The 24,832-nt window shown below is 46.9% G+C and overlaps 1 protein-coding gene and 1 long non-coding RNA gene across 11 annotated transcripts in view; one reads left to right on the top strand and one right to left on the bottom strand.

The window, feature by feature from the left end:
* The window catches only part of LOC129820815 (transcription factor 7-like 2), a 65,800-nt gene that overhangs the window by 36,895 nt on the left and 4,073 nt on the right, over positions 1-24,832 (bottom strand). The window lies entirely within an intron of this gene.
* Positions 5,872-23,992, top strand: LOC129820862 (uncharacterized). The gene is made up of 2 exons (XR_008754249.1): positions 5,872-6,327; positions 21,920-23,992. It is a non-coding gene; the product is annotated as an uncharacterized LOC129820862 (long non-coding RNA).

The raw sequence follows: 24,832 nt of genomic DNA on the forward strand, positions 1-24,832 counted from the left end.
TTCAAAGACACTCTGAGCTATGGACTAAATTTGGATAGAAAACATGCATGTATACTACACTAGACCACTAATATCTGTTAACAGTGTGTGTGTGTGTGTGTGTGTGTGTGTGTGTGTGTGTGTGTGTGTGTGTGTGTGTGTGTGTGTGTGTGTGTGTGTGTGTGTGTGTGTGTGTGTGTGTGTGTGTGTGTACGGAAAATTGCAAATAAGAATGGCAGCCCTGTGTTCCATATGGAAGTGGTAACTGTTTCAGTCCAAGAGGTCACTTTCAGTTCAGACATCTCAACGCCTCCCCAGAGAACGGCATGATGACCGAATTGTGTAAACCTCACCCCAAGTTCCCGTGCCATGACTCAGTCGATGAAGTGTAAATGGTCAATTCCGCTTTCCCGTGTTTACTAACAAAGCCATGCTAATGTATAACCTAATGGCACTATAAAGGGAATAGGGTGGCATATGGGACGTAGACAATGCCTTTGATATCTATCTATCTCGCCTAAGAGAGCTATCCCTCTACTTTGACCTTAGAGATGACCCTCTTCCTCCCGAGGGGAGGATGGTAGAGGAAAAGAAGGAAGGAGGAGGGGAATGATCTCTCCAGCCGGACATCTACCCAGTGGAGATGAACAAATCATTAATGGACAAAACAGGCGTGAGGCAACTGACCAATCGGAACATTGCTCCAGCATCGGTCTGAAAGATCTGGAGAGATCCTTCTTTCTGTCTTTTTAATTTTTTTTATTTCAAACGTTTATAAACCATACAAAACATCTTCCTTATCGATAGACTCCATTGACTTACTACAGTGTAGCCCTCAACACCCTGCACCTACTGTTGAGGATGGTGAACACTGTCTGTCTAGCTGTCTAACTAGGCCCTGAACTCCCTGTTCTTCAAAGCACAACAAACTAGTGCTGATTAGCCATTGACACTGACATGACACAGAGGAAGTCTACGCTGTCCCTGATTCTGCTTTCCATCTGCTCAGTTCGATGGCTATCGGTAAACTCAACACAGGATAAATGGATCAATCCATTCAAAACCAGCACAAGCAGTCCATACACACCCAAATCCTCTATCCATCCATAACCGCATGCATCATCCCTATCCATCCAGAGTTAGATGCAGTAGTAAATAGTGGGGATTAGGGAAACATGGCTGCTTAATGCATGCACAGAGAAGGGGGGTGGATGATCTACTTTCATGTCATAATTTATTCTGTCTGATTAATTCTCTTTGCCCCTGTGGCTGAAGTGATTCCAGTGGATATGCCCTCCCCTTCTCCTTCCTCCTCTTCCCTCCCTCCTACCCTCTTCCACACAGCCCCGAGCTGCTCCTCTCTCTCCTATCTCAGAGCCCACCTGCTGGGCTGGGCCCTCTCTACGGCCGCCTGGAACAAGGCACACCGTTCCCATGGTTACCGCCCCTGCACGGTGTGCGCCGTCCGCAGGTAGGCTGCGAGGCCCGCTCCTCTCAGCCCTGTGTGTGTGAGAGTGAGAGCCAAACCCCTTCACCCTGCACTGCACTGCTCTGAGGCAGATCTGCTGCTGCCAGACAGACAGAGGAGGTGAGATGCGGATGGTGTGTGTTCTGCTACGTCATAGCTTAATGTGACTTAATTAAACATCAACTTAAGCCTGCGATGCAGTGCCTTAGACTGCTGCGCCACTCTGTCCCCCAAAATCTATTAGTGGCCCTACCAACAGGGATGTAGCGCTGCTGTAGCGCGGGCATGCCGCTCCCTCACCTTTTTTCAATTTCAGAATGCAAAATATTCAAGGTCAAAATATTTCTGGAAAATTCATTTGGATAAATTCTAAATAAATTCCATTTAATTACCACTAAAATTCCATGAAAACGATAGTGACAAACTCAATAAATATATAGGCTAAAGCAGCCTATAGGTAGGTAGGTAATTGGTGGTTTCTTCCCTGTCTTCTCTCTCTGGCAGGGGCGCCAATTATGAATAACTGTAGGTGTGTGCAGAGGCCCTTTGAGCGGGCCAAATCTGACATAACAACAACTGCTACTGACAGAAAATGTCAGGGGTTGCTAAAACGGATGTCCTCAAAACAGTTTGTTATGGACTTGGGGCTTAAGTAGGCCTACGTCGCACTTGAACTCGCCCTACTGTCCGAGTGCTTAGCTGACAGAAACGTACCACCTCCTATTGCGTATGCAGACAAACTGATCCCCCGCAGGAACCTTATCATCACACCGACGAGATCTAGGATCCAAATTCATCGCGTGTCTGCCTTGACCTTCATAAAACTCCCTCTTGCGCAGTGGAACCCAGAACGATATGTGACCACTTGGTTACGGTGCTGTTCTTTCAGCACCACAATTCGAAGGGCACTCAAATCGCTTAAAATAACCCCCATCGTCAAGATCTGTTCCCTACGCCTAATAGTCCTACTCATCACTTACATCTATTATTATTACAAATAAAAGATTATCACTTCTCACAATGGTGCTCATTTAGTAAAGTTAGATCAAAGCTGAATCAAAGTCTCGCAAGATCACTTAATGATTCATTTGTATTTTACATAACGGAACGGAATATAACAGCATGTCCCCTGTAGCATAGCAGGCCTATAACATGTCACACCAAAAACACCTCAGTTACTTCTTAACATAAGCTGAATAGTCCCCAGAAATTCGTCATGCGGCCAAAACTCAACAGCGTGCGCCGCTAGGCAGGATATATGCTTTGATTGAAACAAAATGGGAGTACAAGAAAGGCTTGTAGTTTGTTAACACCATCTGCTTTATATCACTCACACAACAGTAACTCAAGAAGATCTCAATGCATATTCCCATGAAACTGATTCAAATCAAATGATTGGCATGCAGTTTGGACATTTCACCGGAAAAAAGGTGAAGATTTATTGACAGTGATGATGGCCTATTTTGAAATTAGGTATGGCTAACTTTGTGTTTGAGGGTATTCAAAATATCAGTTTTTTTCTTAAGACAATATGTGTGGGCATAGGCAGACTTTGCAATTGGGGGATGCATTTTATGCATATTCTATAATGATATTCAATAGTCTGTCGGTACAAACTTTGATTGATAAATGATGACATTCATTATTTTTGTTGCGCTCCCTCACCTAAAAAATAACACTAAACCTCTGCCTACATATATAATCAAACCCTATAGTTGATGCGTGATGAATTACATAAACATTGATTGAAGGTTTAAAACTTATAGGGAAACCCTAAAACCCTTGATCTGAACTCAAATCCCGAGAGGCATCTTGACGGTTTGCTCGGAAACATCCTCACAGTAGTTGACTGGTTTGAATTATAGATTTGAGACTCAAACCCCCGCTGTTTGTTTGTTTGTTCAAGCCTTTGAGTGAGGAGAGAACGGTGACGAGAGTCAAGAAAGACAGAGAGCTAGATGGAAAGAAAGAGAGAGAGAGAAAGGAAAGGAAAGAGCCCGTTCCCCCCCCCCGTGGAAACGGGACCGTTAAAAAAGACGTTGTGTGCCTGCCTGGAAGGCTAATGGTTTGTTATTGAATGAGCGTTACATCATTGACCAGTCTCCCAAAGCTGGACCTCATGGTAGGCTTTAAGTCCACCAGCCATTCCAATTTAAGCCACCAGGCTCAGATATCACAGGGCCCAACGCTCTGATGTGGCCACAGATATCATTGGAACTCAACCAAGAAGAAGACGGCTCGAAGGAGCCTTGTCCTGTGGGTTCTGTCTATGAAATAATATTTTGGAATTGCTTGTATATTTGCAAGCCAGAACTCCCCTAGCTGGGACCGACATGCTGTTCCCATTTTACCAATGGCTTTTCATATAAAAAAAACTAGCATCGCCTGACATCACTCCAGATGAGGAATATTGTGGTGAGTATTTATGACAAGTTAGTCAAAGTGATGCGTACAGTATTTCAACGGTTTTCCTTCAAGCGACGGAGAGTTTCGCAACAGTGTAGAGTGTCTTTCGTGCTAAGATAACCAGTGTCAGTTTGGATTTAGGAGCTATGTTGAGTGCAGGGAAAGCCCCTAAACAATTGCAGTGGGCACCATAAAAACAAACCCGTTGAGATCTGTCAGATGAGCATCACCACCTTCATGCATTCAGCTAAGGGAAAACATGGGGCAGAAGTGAAGACATTGGAAACCGACCGAGGCCTTTCAGACAATCACTCCTCCAGGGATGCAACGCAAGCTGTATCCAGCACAATACAGGAGAAAAGACACGGTGGGTGAGAATGACATGACACAGCCAGGCCTTTGAGTACATGAGATCTTAATTGGGAAAAAAAAAGAGTATCTCTTGAAATTCCGGACCCTGACATCAAACAGCCCATAATATCAAGGGATTTGGTAAGACCGTTCTGTTCTTGGTGTTTCACACAAAGCAACAACTGTGATGAGATTGAGCAGACTTCAGAGCAACACAGAGAAGAGCCAGACCACACACAAAGTAGAGGTGACACTACACACAAATAATACATTCTTAGTTCATGCGTCTCCTTGTAATTTGATGTCTCTGTTCTATCCAGGGAGCGCATGAGCCAGTCATTTTTATGTATTTATCTTGACTAAATGAAGCCAGAGAAGATCATTTAGAACTTAGGTCAAGATAAAGAATGTCGTCTATCGTTTTCGTCACTAAATCTACAAATGTATTTGACGCACTAAGTTAGTCACAGCAGAAAATACAAATGAATAAACAGATAGTCAACAGCTACAGCTATGGGCTATGAAGAAGGCAGGATTCAAAATCAACAAGCCTATTTTTCTTCTTCACCACCTCTCATAACCAACCATTCCTATTACAGAATCTAATTTGTAACAGGAAATCTAGGGATGCACGATATATCGGTGAACATGTCAGAACGGCCGATATTAGCTAAAAAGGCCACTATCTAGTTTAACGCCGATGTGCAAAACCGATGTCAAAGCTGACGGGCCTACCTATATAACACAGAAAGATGAGAACATCTTTGTATCTAACGCAGGCGCATGATTACGTCATGTACCTGCGTTATATACAAAGATGTTCTCATCTGATGGCGCGTACAATTTTGTGCTACACGCGCAACACAGCATTCCTAACCTAGCCCACAATGTCTGCTGTGGGGATCGAGCAGTCAACAAGTCATTTGAGCAGTCATTTGAAAGAATAAGGAAATGTCAGCGAGACAACTCAAAGGCGAAATCCATTACGGCAAGATAATGGAATTCATTGCCCTTGACAATCAACCGCTCTCTGTCATGGGTGTTGCTGGCTTTCGCCGACTGGTCGAGCACCGGTACACTTTTATTTTTATATTTTTTGACAATTTTTTGACACAGTAATTTTTTGACACAGTAATATCGTCACTGCTATTAGCTTCACGACTGACATTTGGACCAGTGATATCAGCCCCATGTGCATGCTGAGTCTGACAGCACAGTGGGTCATCAAGGATTTCGTACTGAGGAAAGTCGTATTGCATGCTCATGAATATGCTAGTTGTCATACCGCTGTTGCCATTTCAATGGCATTTGAGAACATGTTTGAAACTTGGAAACATGAACACACTAGCTAGCTCTATTCGAACAACTGACTCGAGAAATAAGCTCATCAACTGTGCCTGCAGCAGATGTGATACCCTCTGTTATGGCATTGAAACGCCTGCTCAACAAAACTGACAGGGATGTAAACAAATGTAAACAAAATGTGGAATAAGCTTTATGTGTGTTTGGAACATTTTGGGGATATTTTTTTTCAGCTCATGAAACATGGGACAAACACTTTACATGTTGCGTTTATATTTTTGTTCAGTGTAGTATTCGTATTCTAATTCCTAATTCTAACGCTACCGAGTCTGTCACATGACAGTAGGGTGCGCATGCCCATTCTGACTTCGTCAATGTTAAGCTAAACAGTTAGCTAGCAGCTAGTGTGCAACGTTAGTGCTGACTCGTTTCTATGGAGTGAAGATGGCCCCTTTTCCCGACGAGGGGGATGTTTTTACTGGCCCACATTTGCGAATGAAACAGTTGCCCTTGACAACAGTTTGCCCCGGCAACAAATCTGCCCACACAGGCTGTGAACAAGCGATTTGGTGGCATTCTCTCTTTACCACCATGCTCGATGCTATGTACAAGGATCGCTACTTCGATGCAGACAAGAAACAGGGTTTACATGAAATGTTACATACATAGCTGGACAAGATGGAAACGGACACAGCGACAGTGCGCCCCCGAGGAAGAGGCCACGGACAGACAGAGCTGAAACTTCACTGCCTGACATGTGTGATGAAATCCTGGTTGAGAATGAAACGAATGAACAAAAGAACAACGAAACAGCACAGCAAGTAGGTGAAAAAAATAGGTTTTGATGATGTTTTACTTGTAATGGGGACACACGTAAATGCCAACAAAAAAACTTTTTGGTCAGTGTGTGTGTGTGTACCAAGTGAGTTGAGAACAAATTCTTATTTACAATGACGGCCTACCCCGGAAAACCCGGACGACGCTGGGCCAATTGTGCGCTGCCCTATGGGACTCCCAATCACGACCGGATGTGATACAGCCTGGATTTGAACCAGGGACTGTAGTGATGCCTCTTGCATTGAGATGCAGTGCCTTAGACCACTGTGTCCATGTGTGTGTGTCAACTATTTAACTGTACTAGAGGTCGCTAAAATGTTAAATATCGGTTATCGGTATTGTTTTTTGGCAAGGAAATATCAGATATTGGCCAAAAATGTCTAAGAAAATCCACACACTGCAGGTACTCTATGAGCTCCTCAGAAAATCCTCATCATGTTGATACCAAATAATAGCATAAAAACATGCATGGAGTGGCACCTTAATGCATTTTGAGTGGCGAACCAGAGCCAGATCAATTGATTAAAGAGATCAATGGCACTGAGACACACCGACCGGACACACAGCTCGCTGCTCGTCACGAGGGTCTATGTGTGAGTGTGTGTCTGTCCCCACGCACACACGTCAATTAAAGCCTTTCCATTTGCCTGCCTTTGTACACTATTAGCACGTGTCACTCCATCTCTGTGTGTCTTTAATCTTCAGGAGATGTTCGAGCTCTCCCTTTTATCTAGGGGCACTGGAAACGCAAAGACCTACAGGGGAGGACCATACCCAGCATGTCGGTCTTTAACCCTGGTCTCTGTTGCATTGGAGGACAACCTACATCTATCACATCTACCCTCCGTCCTCAGAGAGAGACGCTGCTGAGGATCCTCACTGATTTAGAAACCGGGGGGTGATTCACAGATGAACATAAGTGGATCAGTGACAGATGCTCAGACCCTGTAGACGAGACAGAGTCAGATGGGCAGCGTTTTGCTTGTGAGCAGCTCAGGGACTTTGCTAATCATGGCTATGCAAGGTGGAAACCTCAGCCTGGTCCAGTGAGTGAAGGCAGAAAGGGCAGCTTCTCCCCCGAGTTCTGTGTAGGAGTGACTCACACTGGGTGCATCCCAAATGGCACCCTATTCCCTATTTAGTGCCCTACTTTTCTGACTGGCCACTTCTAAAAGCAGAGTCAGCTTCTCCTGGAGCAGTCGGTCTTCCAGGAGTCGGCAGAGCTCCGTCGGCAGTGAGCCAACCCAATGAGGGCAAAACCACAGAGCAGCACTCCCAGCCCCAGGGGGCCCCCCTGTGGTCCAGCATCACAGAGAACCACTGTCATCACTGGGTTACACTCCTCCAGGCCCAGGGCCGCTTGGCTGGGACACTACCCTCTGCCCCGGGTTCTCTAGAGAACAAGGTTGCCAGCGGTTCTCGGGACACTGCCAAGAAAAAGGGTGGCATTGAGCGATCGATAATCAGTACAAATAACATAGTAAGCCTTCTTACTGTGTAATTTTCACCCCAAAATAAAGTGCCATGCATCTCTCTCTCTCTCTCTCTCTCTCTCTCTCTCTCTCTCTCTCTCTCTCTCTCTCTCTCTCTCTCTCTTTCTCTCAACAAGTTGCTGAGAGGGCTTGTTTGAACATGGTCTCCCACGACTCTGTGCTCTCCCTTCATCCCCGCTAAAACAATGGACCTTATTTGTCCTACAGTCAGATGAACTTTTTCAGGAGATTTGTAAATGTACGGTTGCACATGTGAACACCGCTCCCTCCCAGTGAGCTCTCCGGCAGCTGCCTCCCTGCCTGGGACCTGCAGCGCTGCCTCCCTGCCTCTGCTGCATCCCGTAATTGCTCCCTGACTCTCGTCTTCTAGCGCGGGGCTCGTCGGAGCCAAGACGCTAACCAGGAACAGCTTGTCAGCTTTAAGGCCACAGTGTGGTCCTCAGATGCAGCCGAGATAAGTCCATCGGCCTCATTTCATCACGCTCCAATAGAAACATGAAAAAGACGGGTGTGTTTGCCTTTACAGCGCCGGCCGAGCACACTCCTTCCAGGCAGGCTTCCCTCCCTGCTACTGCGCCTGGGACCTGGGATATGCTGGGAGGGAGGCTGCCGGGGAGTGGGGATGGTACTGACTGCTGACACAGACCCATCACTCACTCCTCACGTCACCTGATCCATTACGCAACTGAAGACCCCCCACTGCTGCAAAACAAAACAAACCATGACCACAGCACACAATGCTAACATCTGACAGTGTTACCTTCTTATACATGGAGTTAGCGCTGTCCCTTCTGGGGAAGGGAGCATTTTTCTATCCACTGCATTTAACTCAGTTCTTCATTCAGAGCTGAGGGGCCACGGGTGCTGGGATGGACAACAAAGAGCAAGGTCGAAGATATGATAAAGTACCTGACAACCGGGTTTAAACTAACATTGCCACCTGTCAAGGTAAAATAAAATAGGTATTTGCACATTTTGCTCCATTTGTGACAGCCGCAGTAGCAAGAGGAAATGCAGCTGAGACTAAGAGTGGATCGGACCGTTGAAAGGTTTCCATCGCACTGTGCCCCGTCGAGGAACTGCAGTGTTGTGTTGCTCACGTGACACACAGTGACAGACATGGGCTTTATTTTCCATGGTAAACCACAACAAGTTTAACCTCACACAACTGTAAACGATGAGACGAGCGAGACACACAGACAAGCTGCAGGCAAAACCATCTACCTGGAATCTTAACACAACTTCCAAGCAGCAACGCCTAAACAGGCGCAGCATTCTGTACATGCGAAAGGTAACGTTCACTGGGTAATACAAAGACCAGAGATCACAATCACATAAAAACATGTCCTATAGAGGAAAATCTTTCATGCGTGTCATCACATGGTAGTTAGCAGGAAGGACATTGTCCATGTCCTAAATGGCACCCTATGGGCCCTGGTCAAAAGTAGTGCACGAGATATGGAATAGGGTGCCATTTGGGACGCAGGCAACCTCTCGGACTTGCCCTATACTATGTGCACATTCCGCACAATACTGTCACACAGCAGCCGTGGAACAGTGGGGTATTTCTCTCATCCATCTCAACCAGTTTAAAATGTGCTGTGTTTGACGGCATGACTTTGGTTATGTCCTCCTCATGTCGCCCATGCAATTCCCTCGAAGGCAGCTCTCTCTGGTAAGGTGACGAAAGAACTAACCCGGAATCGAAGAAAATATGGTCTGAAACAAACACTACAAAAAGTTATCGGGCTGTTTAAGTGCTAATAATGAACATGAGTTTATTATATCACTAAAGTTTAATAACATTAAGCACCCCTATACATATCATATCCGCTTCTAAACTTTGCACTAGAAGCAGAGCGTACTACGGGCATAAGGGACTTTCGGGGACTTTCTTCCTTCCCTGTGGTACAATTAACCTAAAAAATATCAACAGTCATCTCCCTTGTTTCCCCTCATCAAAAATGTATCACATTGACATAATGTTTTGTTAATGAATGTATAATTGAAAACAGTATTCCCTGGGTTGGCTTGAATTAATGAGAAGGGAAATCTACTTGAGCTGGGATAGCTCTCTGCTTTTAATGAAGACAAAGTGGCAACGTCTAATTCGACACATTAACTTGGATCCCTCTTTCTACAACCCCCCCCCCCCCCCCCCCCCCCCCCCCCCCCCGGGATGGATGGGAGGAGGAGAAAGACGATGGCGTCCCTTTGAGACTTGGACCGCAGAGAGAGGAGAGGGGACTCTGGATCCCCAGTCACAATGATTTCATTCTAACACGACTGGCTGCCGTAACTCTCCCGGTTTTGGGCACGTTCTGGAAAGGAGATGAAGCAAGCGGAGCGTAAAACGGTGCATCCCAAATGGCACCCTATGTGGGGAATAGGTTGCCATTTGGGATGCAGCTGACTTCTGTGCTCCCAGTCAGTTTGACCTGAGAAAGACCGTTCACTGTCTCCCATTCAGAAAAGACAACCAACTGCAGTAAGCGGCCTAAGCCTCCAGAAACACAACAGAGTGCTCTTTCTCTTAGTCACCGGGACATCTGCTGCTCCTCAGAGAGAGACGCTGCTGAGGATCCTCACTGATTTAGAAACAGGGGGGATTCACAGATGAAGATCAGAGGCTCAGCGACAGATGCCGAGACCCTGTAAACACGCTCTCCCAGCGCGTTTTAAACATCCGCCGTGTCTTTAACGTGTTTCAAGCAGACCAAAATAGACGCTGTGCCCAAGAACGTCAAGGTGACCTGTCTAAATGACTATCGCCCCGTAGCACTCACTTCTGTAGCCATGAAATGCTTTGAAAGGCTGGCCATGTCTCACATCAACACCATCATCCCAGACATCCTGGATCCACTCCAATTCGCATACCGCCCCAACAGAACCACAGACGAAGAAACTCTGTATTGCACTCCACATTGCCCTCTTGGACAAGAGGAACACCCATGTGAGAATGCTGTTTATAGACTACAGCTCAGTGTTCAGCACCATAGTCCCCTCCAAGCTCATCACTAAGCTAAGGACCCTGGGACTAAACACCTCCCTCTTCAACTGGATCCTGGACTTCCTGCCGGGCCGCCCCCGGGTGGTGAGGGTAGGCAACAACACATCTGCCACGCTGATCCTCAACATGGGGGCCCTTCAGGGGTGCGTGCTTAGTCTCCTCCTGTACTCCCTGTTCACCCACGACTGCGTGGCCAAGCACGACTCCAACACTACTATTAAGTTGGCTGACAACACAACGGTGGTTGGCCTGTTCACCGACGACGATGAGACGGCCTACAGGGAGGAGGTCAGGAGACAAGGCAGTGTGATTCTACATCTGCATAGTTGGCTGTTTTGGGGTTTTAGGCTGGGTTTCTGTGTAAGCACTTTGTGACATCTGCTGATGTAAAAAGGTCTTTCTAAATACATTGGATTGGACTTGACAACACCATCTCCCTCAACTTCAGCAAGACAAAAGAGTTGATCGTGGACTATAGGAAACAGAGGGCCGAGCACGCCCCCATTTACATCGACGGGGCTGTAGTGGAGCGAGTTGAGTGCTTCAAGTTCCCCGGTGTCCGCATCACTAAGAATCTATCTTGGTCCACACACACCAACACAGTTGTGAAGAGGGCAAGACAATGCCTCTTCCCTCTCAAGAGGTTGAAAATATTTGGCATGGGCCCTCCCTTTCATCCAAGACCTCTATACCAGGCGGTGTCAAAGGAAGGCACAAAAAATTGTCAAAGACTCCAGCCACCAAGTAATAGACTGTTCTCTCTGCTACCGCATGGCAAGCGGTGCCGATGCACAAAGTCTGGAACCAACAGGACCTTGAACAGCTTCTTATCCCAAACCATATGACTGCTAAATACTTAGTTAAATAGTTAACCAAATAGCTACCCGGACTATCTGCATTAACCCTTTTTTCACAAACTTGTTTTGACTCATCACATACGCTGCTGCTACTGTTTATTATCTATCCTGTTTCTGAGTGTGTTAATTCCTAGTTATATGTACATATCTACCTCAATTACCTCGTACCCCTGGAAAGACACCGAAGAAGGTACAGCTGATGTACTACTCTGGAGGAGGAAGAGGACATCGAGGAAATTGTGGCAACCGTGTAAACTAAAGAGGCGGAGCCCCTGCACATCGACTCTGTACTGGTACCCTGTGTATATTAGGGCTATCTGTTCTTTGGACCAACAGAAATGTTTTTTAATCAAATCAACTATATTCACTGAGCTTGTCTGATGCTTTAAGCACACTGCTTGATTAAATAATTCATTTACATTTTTGTCATTTAGCAGCCAGATGGCGAAGCGTGATTCATCACTCTATTTAACACGTTTCCACTAACCCTTGGTCATGGAAACCCATTTGATGATGGGTGGGATGATGGGATGATGAGGCTCCCGACGAACAGTTATTTTGTTGACGTTGCTTCCAGAGTCAGTTTGGAACTCGGTAGTGAGTGTTGCAACCAGCAGTAAGTGTTGCAAGCGCTCGGCGGTCCCGTTCTGTGAGCTTGTGTGGCCTACCACTTCGCGGCTGAGCCGTTGTTGCTCCTAGACGTTTCCACTTCACAATAACAGCACTTACAATTGACCGGGGCAACTCTAGCAGGGCAGAAATTTTCCGAACTAACTTGTTGGAAAGGTGGCATCCTTTGAAAGTCACTGAGCTCCGCAGTAAGGCAATTCTACTACCAATGTTTGTCTATAGAGATTGCATGGATGTGTGTTTGATTTGATACACCTGTCAGCAACGGTGTGGCTAAAATAGCCAAATCCACTCATTTGAAGGGATGTCCACATACTTAGATATATATGGATGATTTTCAAAGCCAGGCACATTTAACAGTTAGGCTATTGATTATAGACCTAATTAAGTTGGGGTTTCCTCTTTCCTCTCTTTTCTTAGACAATTAAGGCAAGGGCTGTTTTCTCATCTCTTCATTCTGCTGCTACCTCAGACAACATCAGTTAAATCCATGCACTTAACCTTCTTATTTCATCTTTGGATAGGAAAACAAAGGGGACAAAATATTCTGACACAGAGACTCACAGAATCAAAGGTTTGATGTATGAGAGAGTGTGAGTGGCCAGAGAGAGGCGTTAGGCTGGGCTGTGTCGGACTGGACTGTGTATGGCTGGGCTGTGTAGGTCTGGACTGTGTATGGCTGGGCTGTGTATGGCTGGGCTGTGTAGGTCTGGACTGTGTATGGCTGGGCTGTGTAGGTCTGGACTGTGTATGGCTGGGCTGTGTATGGCTGGGCTGTGTAGGTCTGGACAGTGTAGAGCTGGACTGTGTATGGCTGGACTGTGTATGGCTGGGCTGTGTAGGTCTGGACTGTGTAGGGCTGGACTGTGTCGGGCTGGAATGTGTATGGATGGGCTGTGTCGGGCTGGACTGTGTATGGATGGGCTGTATAGGGCTGGACTGTGTATGGCTAGACTGTGTAGGGCTGAACTGTGTAGGGCTGGACTGTGTATGGCTGGGCTGTGTATGGCTGGGCTGTGTATGGCTGGGCTGTGTAGGGCTGTGTCGGGCTGGGCTGGGCTGTGCAGGGCTGTGCAGGACTGGACTTTGTAGGGCTGGGCTGTGCAGGGCTGGACTGTGTATGGCTGGGCTGTGTCGGGCTGGACTGTGTAGGGCTGGGCTGTGCAGGGCTGTGCAGGACTGGACTGTGTAGGTCTTGGCTGTGCAGGGCTGTGCAGGCCTGGACTGTAGGACTGTAGGGCTGGACTGTGTATGGCTGGACTGTGTAGGGCTGGGCTGTGTAGGGCTGGACTGTGTATGGCTGGGCTGTGTAGGGCTGGGCTGTGTAGGGCTGGACTCCTTAGGGCTAGACTGTGCAGGTCTGGACTGTGTAGGGCTGGGCTGTGTAGTGCTCGACTGTGTAGGGCTGGGCTGTGTAGGTCTGGACTGTGTAGTGCTGGACTGTGTAGGGCTGGGCTGTGTAGGTCTGGACTGTGTAGTGCTGGACTGTGTAGGGCTGGGCTGTGTAGGTCTGGACTGTGTAGTGCTGGACTGTGTAGGTCTGGACTGTGTAGTGCTGGACTGTGTAGGGCTGGGCTGTGTAGGTCTGGACTGTGTAGGGCTGGGCTGTGTAGGTCTGGACTGTGTAGTGCTGGACTGTGTAGTGCTGGACTCCTTAGGGCTGGACTGTGTAGGGCTGGGCTGTGTAGGTCTGGACTGTGTAGTGCTGGACTATGTAGTGCTGGACTCCTTAGGGCTGGACAGTGTAGGGCTGGACTGTGTATGGCTGGGCTGTGTATGGCTGGGCTGTGCAGGGCTGTGTCGGGCTGGGCTGGGCTGTGCAGGGCTGTGCAGGACTGGACTTTGTAGGGCTGGGCTGTGCAGGGCTGGACTGTGTAGGTCTTGGCTGTGCAGGGCTGTGCAGGCCTGGACTGTAGGACTGTAGGGCTGGACTGTGTATGGCTGGACTGTGTAGGGCTGGGCTGTGTAGGGCTGGACTGTGTATGGCTGGGCTGTGTAGGGCTGGGCTGTGTAGGGCTGGACTCCTTAGGGCTAGACTGTGCAGGTCTGGACTGTGCAGGTCTGGACTGTGTAGGGCTGGGCTGTGTAGTGCTCGACTGTGTAGGGCTGGGCTGTGTAGGTCTGGACTGTGTAGTGCTGGACTGTGTAGGTCTGGACTGTGTAGTGCTGGACTGTGTAGGGCTGGGCTGTGTAGGTCTGGACTGTGTAGGGCTGGACTGTGTAGGGCTGGGCTGTGTAGGTCTGGACTGTGTAGTGCTGGACTGTGTAGTGCTGGACTCCTTAGGGCTGGACTGTGTAGGGCTGGGCTGTGTAGGTCTGGACTGTGTAGTGCTGGACTATGTAGTGCTGGACTCCTTAGGGCTGGACTGTGTAGGGCTGGGCTGTGTAGGTCTGGACTGTGTAGTGCTGGACTGTGTAGGTCTGGATTGTGTAGTGCTGGACAGTGTAGGGCTGGACTGTGTATGGCTGGGCTGTGTAGGGCTGGACTCCTTAGGGCTGGACTATGCAGGGCTGGACTCTCCAGGGCTGTAATTTTCAGGGCTGGACTGTGCATGGCTGGGCTGTGCAGGGCTGGACTGTGCAAGGCTGGGCTCTGTATAGGCCTGTAGGATAGTTAGTTAGGGAGTGTCTGACAAGGAAGTTTTGCTGTGGCCCTGCCTCAACTGATTAAGGCATCGAGGCGTTCATTGTTGGCGCTGTTCCTTGAATGCTGCCTGCCGTGGATGGCTGTGAAATGGTTAAGGTGCTGCGAACGTGCCTCTGACTGTTTGAAGTCGTTTGCGGTGAGGTGTACCAGGTGCATACGCGGTTACCTGCTTCTCAATGTTTACTGCTAACTCCCTTCCGCTAGCGCTCTGTTTTGTCTCTCTCTCTCTCTCTCTCCTTCTATAAATCAGATAAGGTAATGAGAGAGAGGAGAAAGGGGCTTGTTTTTCCCGGTCCCTATCCTACCCCTCTCACTGTCTATGTTGCGTGTTTCCCCGCATACATGAATATACGTTCACACACACACACGCACACACACGCACACACTAACACAAAGAGGAGGCAAGTTGCCTAACCACAGTACACATCACCATGAATGTATTCACACAAGCTCTTCGACTTGGCCTTGATATACAGGATGCATGTCAGAAACCCAACCACCACAATGCCTATGCACACACTCATGCACACATGCACGCCCACACACACACACACGCACACACACACACACACACACATACACACCCAAATGAACGCACGCACGCACGCACGCACACAAACGTGAACACATGCACAGACACCTACATGCTATGAAACCTGCACATTAACTAGGTCTGACAGCCTAACAGTGAACCAAAACGTTTCTTAACTCAGACTGCAACAAGCGGAGGTGTGACAGAGGTGGGTGGGAGGGACTTCAAACAGGCGTCATCACTTCTGAGGCAGAAGGGGTCTCCCTCTGTATCCACAGCACACAGCCTGCATCCCAATTGGCACCCTATTCCCTACACAGTGCGCCACTTTTGACCAGAGCTATTCCCTACACAGTGCGCCACTTTTGACCAGAGCTATTCCCTACACAGTGCGCCACTTTTGACCAGAGCTATTCCCTACACAGTGCGCCACTTTTGCCTAAAAGTAGCGCACTGTGTCGGGAATAGGGTGCCAATTGGGATGCATCCCTTCTGTATCCACTACACACAGTTGTTCCCTTCAAACCTCCCTTTAAGCTCAGGCACTGAAAGCACAGCTCCGCGGCACAGAGCGCTGCCGTTCCAGCTGAAATGGTAGGAGCGTTACATTAATAACTTTCATGTCCACCATTAAAAAATCTCGATGCTATTTTTTGAAGCAAGATTTTATTTTTTTCCCCCTTCTACCCGCCACAGCTTGTTTGATATCTACAAAGACCTCGCTCTCTATCCCAAAAGCAAAGCCCTATTTTAAGACGTGAAATGGTTTCCAGTTGGCTCCAGACGATCATAGGGGGGAAACCACAGAGAAAACCACATTCCATAACATTTGAAAGGCAGCGAGTAGATCGGCGGAACTGGGATGCCTCTTGTTTAACTTGTGGAGTTCTGAGGAGCAACAGAGGCTCGGGCTCTGAGCTGAAATGGCTCTTACATCGTCACTCACGACGCTGGGGTACAGCATCGGTAATTACCACCACACCCACCTACTCACTCACTCGTGTTATTATTTTGTCTATTATTTCAATTTTCCTCTCTCTGCGGGGCCCCGTAATTAAGCATTTCACTGTTAGTCTACTATGTGGGTCTTTCTATTTACTAGGGCAACAGTAAAAACTTGTTACAGCTGTTGATAAGTCCTTGATAATAATCTGCCATTTTTGTTTATGTCATTACATTATGATATAAGCTATAGCTATATTCAATAGAACTCGCATGTTGATTTGAAACCTATGTTTGAATCCTTTATCATGGTTGGTGTAGAGATCAGCTCTGAATCACTTCGAGTGGGACGGACCAGACCTATTTATTGGATGCTCACGACAGCTCCCAGAATGCTCTGACTTCTGCGGAGGCCGCATCGCAGTAAATGCTGTACGGGCCAATGCAGATGTCGGATTGACCATGCAGCACCTTTTATGAGGACATCTGTTGGCTTCAACTTGGCTTTCCATACAAATCATTCCGTTAAAAAAGGGGTTCAAATGGTGAGATTCAAATGGTGAGATGAATGCTGACGCTATTCACAGCTTTATTATGTGACCCTGTGTCGGCCACATAGGCAGATAAATCTCCATGCATCCAAACTATTTAGTCAGGCAATGTCCACATTATTCTCACATATTTTACAATGTAATTTGAATAGCAATGTCTTGGCAAAGGCCCCAAAACATATTTTTTTCTTAGTGGTAATGGCCTACTTTTTTTGTCGACACTTTTTGCATGCATTTTGGGAGGAGGGGGGATTCTATATAAGGCCCTATATGTACAATTATATAAATTATACAATTGTATAACATTGACATCCTTGAAAATGACAATGAAGTGCTTGAAAAAGTCCCTGAAAGTCCTTGAATTTGACCTGCCAATGTCTTTACGAACCATGCTTGCTTAAAGGATGCATAGTCCTCGGCCTATGCTGTTGTGTAGGTGGAGTTACGGGCCAATTTGCATATATTCACATCATTTATGGGGCCATGTGTGCTTTCCCATCTAAGAAAAATAAAAAAGTAGAAATTAACTTGGTTACGTAATTTATCTCTTTATTTCTCTCTCTCTGTTTCTCTTTCTTTCTCTTTCACACACCTGCCTTTTTTTTTACGGCTGTGTGTGTGTGTGTGTTTGGGAGCCCTCCCTGCCTGTAGTAGGCAGTGTGTCATTATCTCAGGGCCTCTTTCTCAGGGATGAGTACACGCACGAGGAATCGGCTCTGACAAATCATATCAGCTTACTTTTCAGGGAATGCCTGAGAATAATACAGCTTCAAACAAACCACCGTCTAACAATCCAGCCAGTCACTCATTTCATTGTCTTCTTTCCCGAACTAAACATTGTTTCAGAAACATTGTGATGACAGAAAAAAAACGGTTTGAAATGAACATGGTAATGGATATCAGATCGTCAGAGAAGAAAATGTTAGGGGGCATTACGCTTAATGTTGAACAAAGACTGGCCGAGTTCCCCTTTGGAGTCAATGATGGAAAAATAAACAAACAAATGAATTCCATCCATGAAGAACAACAGGACTCCATGTTGTGATTGGAGTTGGAAAACGGGCTGAATGTTCTGCCTGTCTGTCTGCACGGGGGTGGAATCTTTTACTCTTTCTCTCTCTTTGGGATTTTGTTCCATAAGATTTACAGGGCAGTCACATGCTCTTCCAAACACGAAAACGTTTATAATTCAATGAAAATGAATCTAAAATACCTTTCAAATAAAGTTATTTTAATGTTGGTAAGTATGGGGCCGACTGTCCCCAGCCTGCTCTCGACCAGAACCCACACATAGCCAAGCACAAACATATGGCCTTATGGCTTTAGTACAATGGCGCCAGAGGAGATGGCTGCCGTTTTATGGTCTCCCAACCAATTGTGCTATGTGTGTGTTTTTTCTCATTATTTGTAGCTTATTTTGTATATAATGTTTCTGCCACCGTCACTTATGACCGAAAAGAGCTTCTAGATATCAGGACAGTGATTACTCACCTCGTACTGGAACAAGATTTTTTTTCTTTAACGAGTCGAACGCGAAGGATTTACTTCAGACACCCGACAAGGCCCACATCCCCGTGATTCGCATGAGAAAGAGACGGAGATATCGAGGAGCCTACAAGGATCCGATGGCGAGTGGGTAATCTGCCTCTTCCATCAGTACTATTAGCCAACGTACAATCATTGGATAATAAAATAGACAAACTACGATCACGAATATCCTACATTAAAAACTGTAATATCTTATGTTTCACCGAGTCGTGGCTGAACGACAACATGAATAACATACAGCTGGCGGGTTTTACGCTGCATCGGCAAGATAGAACAGCCGCCTCCGGTAAGAAAAGGGGTGGCGGTCTGTATATATTTGTAAACAACAGCTGGTGCACGAAATCTAATAGGAAGGAAGTCTAGAGGTTTTGCTAACCTGAGGTAGAGTATCTCATGATAAGATGTAGACCGCACTATTTATTAAGAGAGTTTTCATCTATATTCTTCGTAGCTGTCTATTTACCACTGCACTCAATGAGCTGTATACGGCCATAAGCAAACAGGAAAACGCTCATTCAGAGGCGGTGCTCCTAGTGGCCGGGGACTTTAAAGCAGGGAAACATAAATCCGTTTTACCTCATTTCTACCAGCATGTTAAATGTGCAACCAGAGGAAAAAAAACTCTAGACCACCTTTACTTCACACACAGAGACGTGTACAAAGCTCTCCCTCGCCCTCCATTTGGCAAATCTGACCATAATTATATCCTTCTGATTCCTGTTTACAAGCAAAAACTAAAGCAGGAGGCACCAGTGACTCGGTCAATAAAGAAATGGTCATATGAAGCAGATGTTAAACTACAGGACTGTTTTGCGAGCACAGACTGGAATATGTTCCGGGATTCTTCTGATGGCATTGAGGAGTACACCACATCTGTCATTGGCTTCATCAATAAGTGCATTGATGACGTCGTCCCCACAGTGACTGTACGTACATACCCCAACCAGAAGCCATGGATTACAGGCAACATCCACACTGAGCTAAAAGGTAGAGCTTCCGCTTTCAAGTAGTGGAACTCTAACCCGGAAGCTTATAAGAAATTGCGCTATGCCCTCCGACAAACCATCAAACAGGCAAAGCGTCAAAACAGGACTAAGATTGAATCGTACTACATCGGCTCCGACGCTCGTCGGATGTGGCAGGGCTTGTAAACTATTACAGACTACAAAGGGAAGCACAGCCGTGAGCTGCCCAGTGACACGAGCCTACCAGACGAGCTAAATTACTTCTATGCTCGGTTCGAGGAAAGAAACACTGAAGCATGCATGAGAGCAAGCGGTACCTGAGCGCCAAGTCTAGGTCCAAAAGGCTTCTTATTAACAGCTTCTAGCCCCAAGCCATAAGACTCCTGAACAGCTAATCAAATGGCTACCCAGACTATTTGCATTGTCCCCTCTTTTACACTGCTGCTACTCTGTTTATTATCTATGCATAGTCACTTTAACTCTACCTACTTGTACATATTACCTCAATTACCTCGAGTAACCTGTGCCCCCGCACATTGACTCTGTACCAGTAGCCCCTGTATATAGCCTCGCTACTGTTATTTTACTGTTGCTCTTTAATTATTTGTTATGTTGATTTAATTTTTTTTACTTATCTATTTTTTTATTAATACTTATTTTTCTTAAAACTGCATTGTTGGTTAAGGGCTTGTAAGTAAGCATTTCACTGTAAGGGCTACACCTGTTGTATTCAGCGCATGTGACAAATAAAACGGGATTAGATTTGATCTGATTAGATGCTACTGATACATATTCTAACATGCCTACTCTTTCTTGGATGGCTAGGCTGAACCCAAGAAATCCACCAGCCTTGCATGTCACCACAGATTTCACTTCCCACCTCCCCTTCAACACAATACAGTTCAACATGTAACTTTGAAAGTAGACCATTCCATTTCTCAACTTCCAACGCCAGTGTAGCTACCCAGCGCAGCTCTGGGACAAGGAGTGTGTCCCAAACGCCCACCCTATTCCCTATATAGCCTGGTGGAAAGTAGAAGCTATATAAGGGAATAGGGTGCTATTTGGGATGCAGCAAAGGCCTTGGGCTGAACCTCTCTCTGCTGGGGTCAAGCCACGGCCCACCAGCACTGCCCAGCTCCCCCTCCCCCACCCATCCACCAGGCCGGGCCCCGCACCCTGAGTGAGCCAGTGCCCAGCCCCAGACCCGGTGGAGCCACCCCAGCCGCATGTGGCAGGCACACATGGGTGCGATCACAGTGGCCTAATCCTGCCCCATCTGATACCCATCTACCAGCAGCTCCACCCACAGCCTCACCCACCCACCGCCACCACCGCTCAGCTCTGGTCTGGTTCTCTCCTGCTGCTGCTGCTGTGTGGTTATGCCGCTCTGCTCCGCCACGGCTGGGCCTGTCCCAGCAGGGGACGCACGTCACATGACCACAGCAGAAGTGGGCAGAACAACCTGTGACAGAGGGCTGAGTTCCTGTGTGGCCTCTTGAAAGGCACCAAAACAGCTTGTAATAATTGACAGTGATTTATAATCATGGAACAGAATTAATTTATGTAATATATGCATTTCTAGTCATTTGTTATAACTATAACCATTTAGAATGAGATAGGCCCTACACCCAAACATATAATTGTAATACTGTGAATGACGTCCATGACACACAATTTTATAACACTCCTCATCCACATTGGGTAGAAGCAAGCAACACAGTATTACGTGTGTGTCCAACACAGCTTAACCCACTAAGACTTTCCTCCCGACCTATTCAGACGAAACATCGAGCAGCATTCAGTTACATGCTTCACTGTGTGATGCTATTGCCTTCTGGGAAATGACAGTGATTAAGGCAACAGTAATAACGGACACAGTTTTCATGTGATGGGGAAAAATTCCACCCGAGCAGGCCTGCACAAACATAGCACATCAAGACAAAAGTTCTACCCTTCTCTGAGCACACATGGTAGTTTGGATGCAAGACAGAAGACTCACAAGCGCAAACAGGTCGTAAAGTTCCTTACAGAGCCAGATAAAAGAGAGAGCACATGGCAAACTGTCATCTAGGGCCATGCACACACCATTCAGCCACCCATCTATAAAAGGCCTGTCAACAAGAGAGAAGAGGACCAGCCACCCCTCAGAGCCTGGTTCTTCTCGGGGTTTCTTCCTAGGTTCCTGCATTTCCTGGGAGTTTTTCCTAGCCATTGTGCTTTTACATCTGCATTGCTTGATCTTTGGGGTTTTAGGCTGGGTTTCTGTACTGCTGATGTAAAAAGGGCTTTATAAATAAATGTGATTGATTGAGAGAAGACAACAAACCCCACAATAACAACTCTCTCTCTCTCTCTCTCTCTCTCTCTCTCTCTCTCTCTCTCGCTCTCTCTCAAACAGGCTTTGTGAACAGACACACCCCGTCACCCAACACACTGGTATTTCATAGTTGGAAAAACAGAAGACTGATTTCCTATCCTAACCCTGGCCCAGATGCTGTAGATGAGATGACATCACAGTGGACAGGCCAAGAACAACGGCTTCATTCACTATGGAGGCCTCAGTCACTCGTGTTCTACTAGCTAGCGCCCAGGAAAACAACGGTGACCTGCCTGAACTTGACACCACCGAAGGGGTGACCTCCTCCACCCCTCCCTCCAGGGCCTAGCTTCCCACCATCACCCCCACCCAGGCACCACCCTCCTCCATCTCCCCCTGGCCCTCCACCAGTGGTGGGTCACGCTGCTGAGTTCTCACCCCAGCCTGACAAATACCAATTGGCCAGGGACACAGACACAACAGGGTGAGAATGAGACAGCTGTGGCCCAGGAAGGCAGGCCATTAAAACTGAGTCAATCAGCCAAGTGGCCCAGGAGACTGTCCCTCACTCTACCCAGGTTACAGTGTCCTCAGCCTGGACACTGCAGCTCCATGGAGTCCCAGACCCGAACCGTCTCCTCCCTATCTAGCTATCTACCTTAATTGTTTATCTCCAATCCCCTATAGCACAGAGCTTGAGCCAACTCAAAGGTGCCCGCATGTTTTGTTCAGCCACCTTCATCTTCTTTCCTCTTGCTTTTCCTCCCCGGCAATCCCTCTTTTTCAGAAACATCATCCCGAAACATCAAAGTGATACCACCCTCTGACATCAAGAATCAAAAGTTATGGTTATATAAGCCGGGGGATTTTTCTCTCTCTCTCTCTCTCTCTCTCGCTCTCTCTTTTGATGAAAAAGTACAGGCTGTGTGTATATACTTAAAATATGATTCATCTGGGGAAGGTGATGCTGTATGAAAGTGCCATGTAACGGCACTATGAAGTACAGTAACAAGAAATGATACAAAACCTGCTTCCCATATGTCACATGACCATTAACCTACGAGCTACCTATCCGACACCCTTGTCATTTGTTTTCAGTTAGGTCAACAGGAAGCAATATGAACCTGTCTACGACTACAGTGTCCTAGTAACACGGGGTACCTCAGCCCCGGATTGGAATTTGGAAAAGTCAACGATTCGATAATTACACATCAAAGGTGTACAAAGCAGGTTACCGCATGTTCCTGAGGCCTATATTTAGTCCTGCTTGCAAGGTGGAGACTAGGAAGGAAGCCGTTCTATTTAAACACCCCTGTGCTGTGCCTGCCTGTGTGATAATCATCTTCCTGTAGTTTATTAACTGCAGTCTGAGAAGCTGAGCATCTGGGCTGTCAACAACAGCAATTGAGCCGCCGTTTGGTTTGCTCCCGTCAGCCAGTGAGTCACCTGGGTGCAACATCCCCCCCACCCCCCCCACCCACCTGTAAAGACCTCGCAGGCAAATACAAACAGGGACCCAAAGAAGGACCAAGCAGCGAGCGGGCTCATGGCGGAAGCCTCTAGTAGACTAAAGAGGAGGGTTTATTAGAGACGCTCACTTCCAACTGAGACTCTCTCAGATTCGTGAGTAGCACTCTTGTAAAAAATGTTAGTCATTGAAACTGTGATTTTGAGTCAAAGACTATAAAAGAGAAACCTCTGCAGCAGATGCTGGAACATCCACCTTTCAGGAGAGCTCTTTAATGGACTCAAAATTGGGGTGGGGAGGAACAAGGAAATAAGTGCATGAATAATTACAGCTATAAACGCCTCAGGGGATTCGACAGGTTTCTTATATTTTCTAAATGTTTCCGCCTCTTAAAATAGGCTTGTACATATTATCTCTTGAGGCTTCTTTATAGCCAACCACTTCAAAGAGCTGAGGATGAGGGCCCCTTATCATCATTTGTATTTAAATCTGCAGCCTCTCTGTCATTTCCTGCTGTCCTAAACATTCTCTGACTGACACGGCTTTCTCTGAATGTTCTATGACTGCGGTCCATACATCTATTAGGACCGCACTGTCGGTTAAGGGCTTGTAAGTAAGCATTTCACGGTAAGGTCAACACTTGCTGTATTCGGCGCACGTGACAAATAAAGTTTGATTTGATTTGATTCGGCTACTCTGCCACACCGCCACCATCATCCTTGTTCATTTCAATAATCTCATGCTTATAATGTTAAATTACATAATAAGGAGCCGTTTTGGGGCAGTCACAAATTTCCAAGTAGTTTGTTCGCACGCGCACGCACGCGCGCACACGCACGCACACACAAGCAGGCCGGGAAAAGCTGCTTTTCTTTAGAGGAGCATAATCCAGCACCACTGTTTCTTATCGTTGTCAGTCAGAGGCACAGAGCCCCAGCCCATGGGCTTGTATGCAGGGATTACAGGGCCTAAGTCAGTGTTCTGCTATTGTTTACCTAGGGACTAGGGGCTAGTTGAACAAGCCAGTGTAAACAGCACTTCACAATGCCAGACAAGGATGTGTGATCTGGGGACGTGCGATCCTGGGCTTTGCTTGTAATGAATCCCTTGATCTGGGGAAGGACTAACACTTAAGGCACAGAGAGTTAAGCACAGAAGCAATGCAGAGGCACACCCACAGACAGAAAGAGGGAGAGATACGGCGAGGGAGGGCTGAACTGGTAAAGTCTTCTTTTTTTAAAGATTGTATCCTGTTTCCTGTATGACGATACTCAAAAAGTTGACTGACGGAATTTAAGCGGAGCACCAAAAAGCTCAGTTAAGAGTGTTCGTGAAAATTCACTATCAAATATTTGAAACAACGAGCTGGCCTTTTAACAATGTTCACTTGCTCAAGAGTCAATACAATGAAGGAACAATGTGAAGACGTCCGCGCTGAACTGTTCGCTACGTTCTAATTGAACAGGGTAAGTGGGATATGACTTACAGCCGCCCCAGTCTGTCCGCTAGACATGTTAGCGCCTGTG

The sequence above is a fragment of the Salvelinus fontinalis genome, chromosome 2 (assembly GCF_029448725.1).
Source record: "Salvelinus fontinalis isolate EN_2023a chromosome 2, ASM2944872v1, whole genome shotgun sequence".
Lineage (NCBI taxonomy): Eukaryota > Metazoa > Chordata > Actinopteri > Salmoniformes > Salmonidae > Salvelinus > Salvelinus fontinalis.